Genomic DNA, 7,974 nt, shown 5'->3' on the forward strand with positions numbered 1-7,974 from the left:
AAACTTGATTCACCGATACTGATCGAAAAATATTCTAGCCGACGTCGAAGAGGAAAGATCAATGATCGAGGTTTACAATAGAAGCATCACCGGGTTACGCCGATCGAACATTTCCTAATAGACATCATCCAAATATTATTCAGGGATTGATTAGAAAATACAATGACCGACATCGGTCGTTGTAAAGTCGCGACTCATGTTTTCCTGCCGACATTGCGCAATTTTTTTTTACAAACGCTGGCCCATAATATTTTTTTACGGTAGAAGATGCTTTTTTGTTCGGTGTTGCCGTAAAAATTTACAATCTACGTCGGCTAGGTTTTTTCGTTCGACCTCAATCGAAGTTGTGGTTCGACCGACAGCGGCATGTTTTCATTTCCTCGGCAACGAAAACATTAGCCCGCCTCGGAAAAAAACTTGATTCGCCGATACTCATCGAAAAATATTCTAGCCGACGTCGACGAGGAAAGATTAACGATCGAGGTTTACAATAGAAGCATCACCGGATTACGCCGATCGAACATTTCCTAATAGTCATCATCCAAATATTATTCAGGGATTGATTAGAAAATACAATAACCGACATTGGTCGTTGTAAAGTCGCGACTCAGATTTTCCTCCCGACATTGCGCAATTTTTTTTACAAACGCTGGACGATAATATTTTTTTACTGTAGAGGATGCTTTTTTGTTCGTTGTTGTCGTAAAAATTTACAATGTACGTCGGCCAGGTTTTTTGGTTCGAGCTCAACCGAAGTTCTTGTTCGACTGACACCGGCATGTTTTCATTTGTTTGCTAACGAAAACATTAGCCCACCTCGGAAGAAAACTTGATTCCCCGATACTGATCGAAAAAAAATGCTAGCCGACGTCGACGAGGAAAGATCAACGATCGAGGTTTGATGAGGACATGTTCAAGAGCAAGGGCAAGGATCCACTTGAAGGACTTGGAGGACCTATGACAAGGGCTAGAGCAAGGAAAGCCAAGGAAGCTCTTCAACAAGTGCTGTCCATACTATTTGAATACAAGCCCAAGTTTCAAGGAGAAAAGTCCAAGGTTGTGAGTTGTATCATGGCCCAAATGGAGGAGGACTAAATGACACCACTTTGTCTCAATTTTAGAGTGTTTAGTTTGTCTAAATAATGGCCCAATCCTTGTAAAGTTGGCTGACCAAAAATATGTTTTGGGTTAATCAACTAAAAGGGCTTTAGTTAGGTTTAGTTCAAGTTGTAATAAGGGCCCAATTTGATGTGAACCTGAGTAGGAGCGGATCGTTTGATACAGGCTACGAAGGTTTGGATGACGCCACTTCCGGTGAAGGAAGATAAGTTAGGGTAGACGCTTCCGGTGAAGGAAGATAAGTCAGGGTAGACGCCACTTCCAATGAAGGAAGATAAGTCTAGGTAGACGCCACTTCCAGATGAAGGAAGATAAGTCTGGGTAGACGCCACAAGGATTACCTTGATAAGTCTGATATTGGTTCAACAAGGAACCCAGAGAGAAACTCTCACCCAATTTTATCAAAATGCCAAAAGTTTTTTTTATTCAAAACAAAAACCAATACTTATAGTGTATCTGAACAAAAAGATAAAAATAGACATGGGCCTTCTAAACAGGTTGGGCCAAAATTACAATAAATAAAAATTATAACTAAAAAACATATTTAACTTGGGCCTTCAAATTAGTTTGGGCCTTCAACAACAATTAATTGTCTTGATAGTGTCTCTGCCTGTGGGCCTTCATCCTTCTCCACTTAGGCCTTCATCCTTCTCCACTTGGGCCTTCATCCTTCTCCACTCGGGGGCTTTGTCCTTCTCCACTTAGGCCTTCGTCCTTCTCCACTTGGGCCTTTAGCCTGTATTTGGCGAGTTTCATGATTCTCATCACAATTGGCAACCTAGGCATCAGCCTTTTGGGAGACCAAATGGTGGCTGACTTGTTGGCTGTTGGGGGTGACTTTTGGTTGCCACAATTTCAGTTACACTCAGCCATTAAGTTTTTTTTAATTCCCTAGGTTAATGGCATTAAGTTATTTTAATTCTAGGTTAGTGGGTCATTACTAAAATCTGTTGTAAAGCTTCTATATAAGCTGAACCATTTTATCAATAAAGACAAGTTGAGTTTTATTCAGAAAATTAGAGTTTATCTCTTTTATCTTAGTGAGAGTGATTCTCCTAAATTCTTGAGTGATTCAAGAACACCTTGGCTGTATCAAAGGACTTTCACAACCTTTGTGTGTTGCCCTCGCTGGAAAGAGTGATTCTTTCCTTCCTTTCATCATCACTCTTGTTCTTTCAAACCACAATTCCAGAAAATCCACCTCTGCCCAGAATTATCTCGTGGCCATAACTCCCATTTTACGCACTCAAATTAAGTGATTCTTGAGCCTAAATTGAATTTCAAAACGAGACCTTTCACCTTGTTTTGGAATCACCTCATTTGGAGCCCTGTAGCTTCAGTTATTGCCATTTCTATATTTCTGTCCAGCCACTACTTAACCTACGCTTTACCATCCCATTCATCCATTTTATGCCAAGAACCACCTTATTAAGACCCACGAAATTAGCCACCTTATTTGCCATCCTTTCCTTAATCAATTTCCGCATTTTCCATCAAGGTTTAATCCTAGACGATCCTAAGTCAGCCCTTGTGCCATGTGGGTTCATATCATTTGGTATCAGAGCCAGGTTCTAGGATCAACACTTCCTTTACTGGAAATATTGGGTAACATCCTTCTTTATTCTCTTTGCCATTTATATTACCTTCTTATTCATATATATATATATATATATATATATATATATATATATATATATATATATATATATATATATATTTTTGGGCTGAACCATTGCAAAAGTTAAGCCTTTTGATCTCTTTGTTATATATAAAAAAAAAAGAAGCAGTATTTCGTATAAGCAAAATTAAAAAAAAAAAATAAAATTGGGCTGAATGGTTCATGCTTGAAGAACTTTTAAAAAAAAATCTCTTTAAGGTAATATATTGGTTGCATGAAGGATTGTTACTTGAGTTCCTAAATTCTGAATTTTATTTCCTTCATTTGTGCCTAAAAACATTGTTAGCCTTTTTCTTGGTTAACCTTTTCCTTGTCTCTCTAGCCTTACCTTACACATATTGGTGAATTGTTCTTTGTTGTGGCCATAATCTCTTGAATTACCTAAGAACTCAAGGGGAATTAGAGTGGTAAAAGGCAAGAGTGTTTCATTAGAGAAAAGCCATAATTGTGTGATACACTTGAGTGGGTGAGGTATTCAAACAGCAACTATAATTGTCTTGTTACGTTTGATTTGTTTGTTTGAGATGTCAGGTACTAATCCTAATGATGGAGTGGGGCTTTCGCAATTCCAAATGCAAGCTTTGATGCAACATTTGGAGAGGTTAATGAAACAACGAGATGATGCGCTCCATGAGAGGTTGGATCAAATGGAGAATAGAGATCATAATGAAGAAGAAAGGAGGAGAAGAGGGAATGATGGTGTTCCTAGACAAAACCGAATTGATGGTATTAAACTCAACATTCCTCCATTTAAAGGAAAGAATGATCCGGAGGCCTACTTGGAGAGGGAGATGAAAATAGAGCATGTTTTCTCATGCAACAACTATGAGGAGGACCAAAAGGTGAAGCTTGCCGCCACGGAGTTTTCCGACTATGCTCTTGTGTGGTGGAACAAGCTACAAAAGGAGAGAGCAAGAAATGAAGAGCCAATGGTTGATACATGGACGGAGATGAAAAAGATCATGAGGAAGCGGTATGTGCCGGCTAGTTACTCAAGGGACTTGAAATTCAAGCTCCAAAAACTAACCCAAGGCAACAAGGGGGTTGAGGAGTATTTCAAGGAAATGGATGTGCTCATGATTCAAGCAAATATTGAAGAAGATGAGGAGGTAACTATGGCTCGATTTCTTAATGGTTTGACTAATGATATCTGTGATAGCTGCAGGAGTTTGTTGAAATGGATGATTTGCTTCACAAAGCAATCCAAGTGGAGCAACAATTAAAAAGGAAGGGAGTGGCTAAGAGGAGTTTTACCAACTTTGGTTCTTCTAGTTGGAAAGACAAAGGTAAGAAAGATGGGGCTGCTACTTCTAGTAGTTCCACACCTATCCCATCAAAAACTCGCTCAAAGTCCCAAGAGGAACCCTCTAAAAGGAGTAGAGATGTGAAGTGTTTCAAGTGCCAAGGCCTAGGACACTATGCTTATGAGTGCCCTAACAAAAGGTCCATGGTTCTTAGAGATGGAGAATATATAAGTGAATCCGATGTTGAAGAGGAAGAGGAGAGTGAGTACGTAGAGGAAGAGGAGACTCCGGAGGGAGATTTGTTGATGATTAGGCGGTTACTTGGTGGTCAATTGAAGCATGAGGAGGAGAGCCAAAGAGAAAACATCTTTCACACTAGATGTTTAATCAATGGCAAGGTGTGCATGGTGATCATTGATGGAGGTAGTTGCACCAATGTGGCTAGTGCTAGATTAGTGTCAAAGCTAAATTTAGCTACTAAACCACATCCTAGGCCATACAAACTTCAATGGCTTAGTAAGGATGGGGAGGTGCAAGTGAGGCAGCAAGTTGAAGTGGACGTTTCCATTGGGAAATACAATGATAAGGTACTATGTGATGTTGTTCCTATGGAGGCCAATCACTTACTTTTGGGGAGACCATGGCAATTTGATAAAAGAGCCAATCATGACGGTTACACCAACAAGATCTCTTTCATGCACCAAGACAAAAAGATTGTGCTCAAGCCATTGAGTCCACAAGAAGTGTGTGAGGATCAAAAGAAAATGAGAGAAAAACTTCTTCAAGAGAAAAGAGAAAAAGAAAAAGTGAGCAAAACACTTGAGAGTGAGAAAAAGAGGGAAACACTTGAGAGGAAAAAGAGTGAACAAAAGAAGAGTGAAACACTTGAAGTGAGGGAGAGCTATTTAGCCACAAAAAGTGAGGTCAAGAGGTTGTTTCGTGCTAAACAGTCACTATATATCTTGTTTTGCAAAAATCAGATTTTGACCACTAACACTTTTGATGATTTTGAAGTGCCTTCTAGTGTTAAAACTCTTTTGCAGGATTTTCAAGACATGTTTCCACCAAATGTGCCAAATGGACTACCACCTTTGAGGGGAATTGAGCATCAAATTGATCTCATTCCGGGAGCTTCTTTGCCCAATAGGCCAGCCTATAGAAGTAATCCACAAGAAACCAAAGAGATTCAAAGACAAGTGGATGAACTCATTAGCAAAGGTTGGGTAAGAGATAGTATGAGTCCTTGTGCTGTCCCAGTGATTTTGGTCCCTAAAAAGGATGGGACATGGCGCATGTGTTCCGATTGTAGAGCCCTTAATAACATCACCATTAAATATAGGCATCCTATACCCAGGCTTGATGATTTGCTTGATGAATTGCATGGTGCATGTTACTTCTCTAAAATCGATTTAAAAAGTGGATACAATCAAATTAGGATTAGAGAAGGGGATGAATGGAAAACTGCTTTTAAAACAAAATATGGTTTGTATGAATGGTTGGTTATGCCTTTTGGCCTAACTAACGCTCCTAGCACTTTCATGAGATTAATGAACCATATCTTGAGAGAGTTCATAGGAAAGTTCGTTGTGGTGTACTTTGATGATATTCTTATCTATAGCACTTCACTTGATTTGCATATTGATCATTTAAAATCTGTCTTGACTGTGCTTAGAGAAGAACAATTGTATGCCAATCTTGAAAAATGCATCTTTTGTACTAACCATGTTGTGTTTCTTGGTTTTGTTGTGAGTTCAAAAGGAGTGCAAGTGGATGAGGAGAAGGTTAGGGCTATTCAAGAATGGCCTACACCTAAGTCTGTGACCGAGGTGAGGAGTTTTCATGGCTTAGCAAGTTTTTATAGACGATTTGTGAAGGATTTTAGCACATTGGCAGCACCTCTCAATGAAGTGCTCAAGAAAAATGTTGGTTTCAAATGGGGAGAGAAACAAGAAGAAGCTTTCAATGTTCTTAAGCAAAAGCTAACTAATGCCCCCATACTTGCGTTGCCAAACTTTCAAAAATCTTTTGAAATTGAGTGTGATGCTTCAAATGTTGGGATTGGGGCTGTGTTGATGCAAGAAGGCCATCCAATTGCTTATTTTAGTGAAAATTTAAGTGGTCCTACCCTTAACTATTCAACTTATGATAAGGAGTTGTATGCCTTAGTACGTGCTTTGAAAACATGGCAACACTACCTTTATCCCAAGGAATTTGTCATTCATAGTGACCATGAGTCCCTCAAATATATCAAGGGGCAAGGCAAGCTTAACAAAAGGCATGTGAAGTGGGTGGAATTCCTAGAGCAATTCCCTTATGTTATCAAACATAAAAAGGGAAAAGGTAATATTGTAGCCGATGCTCTTTCTCGGCGTCATGCATTACTTTCTATGCTTGAAACAAAATTGATTGGTCTTGAATGTTTGAAAAGCATGTATGAAAATGATGAAACTTTTGGAGAAATTTTTAAAAATTGTGAAAAATTTTCAGAAAATGGTTTCTTTAGACATGAAGGCTTTCTTTTCAAAGAAAACAAATTGTGTGTGCCTAAATGTTCTACTAGAAATTTGCTTGTTTGTGAAGCACATGAAGGAGGTTTAATGGGGCATTTTGGGGTCCAAAAGACTCTAGAAACATTACAAGAACATTTTTATTGGCCTCATATGAAAAAGGATGTGCAGAAATTTTGTGAACATTGCATTGTATGTAAAAAGGCAAAGTCTAAGGTAAAGCCTCATGGATTGTATACTCCATTGCCAATTCCGGAGTATCCTTGGATTGATTTATCCATGGATTTTGTTTTGGGGCTGCCAAAAACAAGCAATGGTAGAGATTCCATTTTTGTGGTTGTTGATAGGTTTTCTAAAATGGCTCATTTTATTCCATGTAAAAAAATTGATGATGCTTCCCATGTGGCTGATTTGTTTTTCAAGGAGATTGTGAGACTCCATGGTTTGCCAAGGAGCATTGTTAGTGATAGGGACTCTAAGTTCCTAAGCCATTTTTGGAGGACTTTGTGGAGCAAGTTGGGCACTAAATTGTTATTTTCAACCACTTGTCACCCACAAACCGATGGGCAAACGGAAGTTGTTAATAGGACTTTGGGAACTTTGCTTAGGACAGTTTTGAGGAAGAACTTAAAAACTTGGGAAGCTTGTTTACCCCATGTTGAATTTGCTTACAATAGAGCTGTTCATAGCACCACTAATTGTTCTCCTTTTGAAGTTGTTTATGGTTTTAACCCACTAACTCCTCTTGATCTTTTGCCTATGCCTAATGTTTCTGTTTTTAAGCATAAAGAAGGTCAAGCAAAGGCGGACTATGTGAAGAAGCTTCATGAGAGAGTCAAAGATCAAATTGAGAGGAAAAATAAAAGCTATGCTAAACAAGCCAACAAAGGGAGAAAGAAGGCTGTCTTCGAACCCGGAGATTGGGTTTGGGTGCACCTGAGAAAAGAAAGGTTTCCGGAACAAAGGAAATCAAAGCTTCAACCAAGGGGAGATGGACCATTTCAAGTGCTTGAAAGAATCAATGACAATGCTTACAAAGTTGAGCTGCCCGGTGAGTATAATGTTAGTTCCACCTTCAATGTCTCTGATTTATCTCTTTTTGATGCAGATGGAGAATCCGATTTGAGGACAAATCCTTCTCAAGAGGGAGAGAATGATGAGGACATGTTCAAGAGCAAGGGCAAGGATCCACTTGAAGGACTTGGAGGACCTATGACAAGGGCTAGAGCAAGGAAAGCCAAGGAAGCTCTTCAACAAGTGCTGTCCATACTATTTGAATACAAGCCCAAGTTTCAAGGAGAAAAGTCCAAGGTTGTGAGTTGTATCATGGCCCAAATGGAGGAGGACTAAATGACACCACTTTGTCTCAATTTTAGAGTGTTTGATTTGTCTAAATAATGGCCCAATCCTTGTAAAGTTGGCTGAC

At 39.2% G+C, this 7,974-nt stretch overlaps 1 pseudogene; it reads left to right on the forward strand.

The window, feature by feature from the left end:
* Positions 1–3,642: 3,642 nt before the first annotated feature.
* Positions 3,643–7,607, forward strand: LOC114384978 (annotated as a pseudogene).
* Positions 7,608–7,974: the final 367 nt, after the last annotated feature.

This window comes from Glycine soja, chromosome 14 (genome assembly GCF_004193775.1).
Source record: "Glycine soja cultivar W05 chromosome 14, ASM419377v2, whole genome shotgun sequence".
Taxonomy (NCBI): domain Eukaryota; kingdom Viridiplantae; phylum Streptophyta; class Magnoliopsida; order Fabales; family Fabaceae; genus Glycine; species Glycine soja.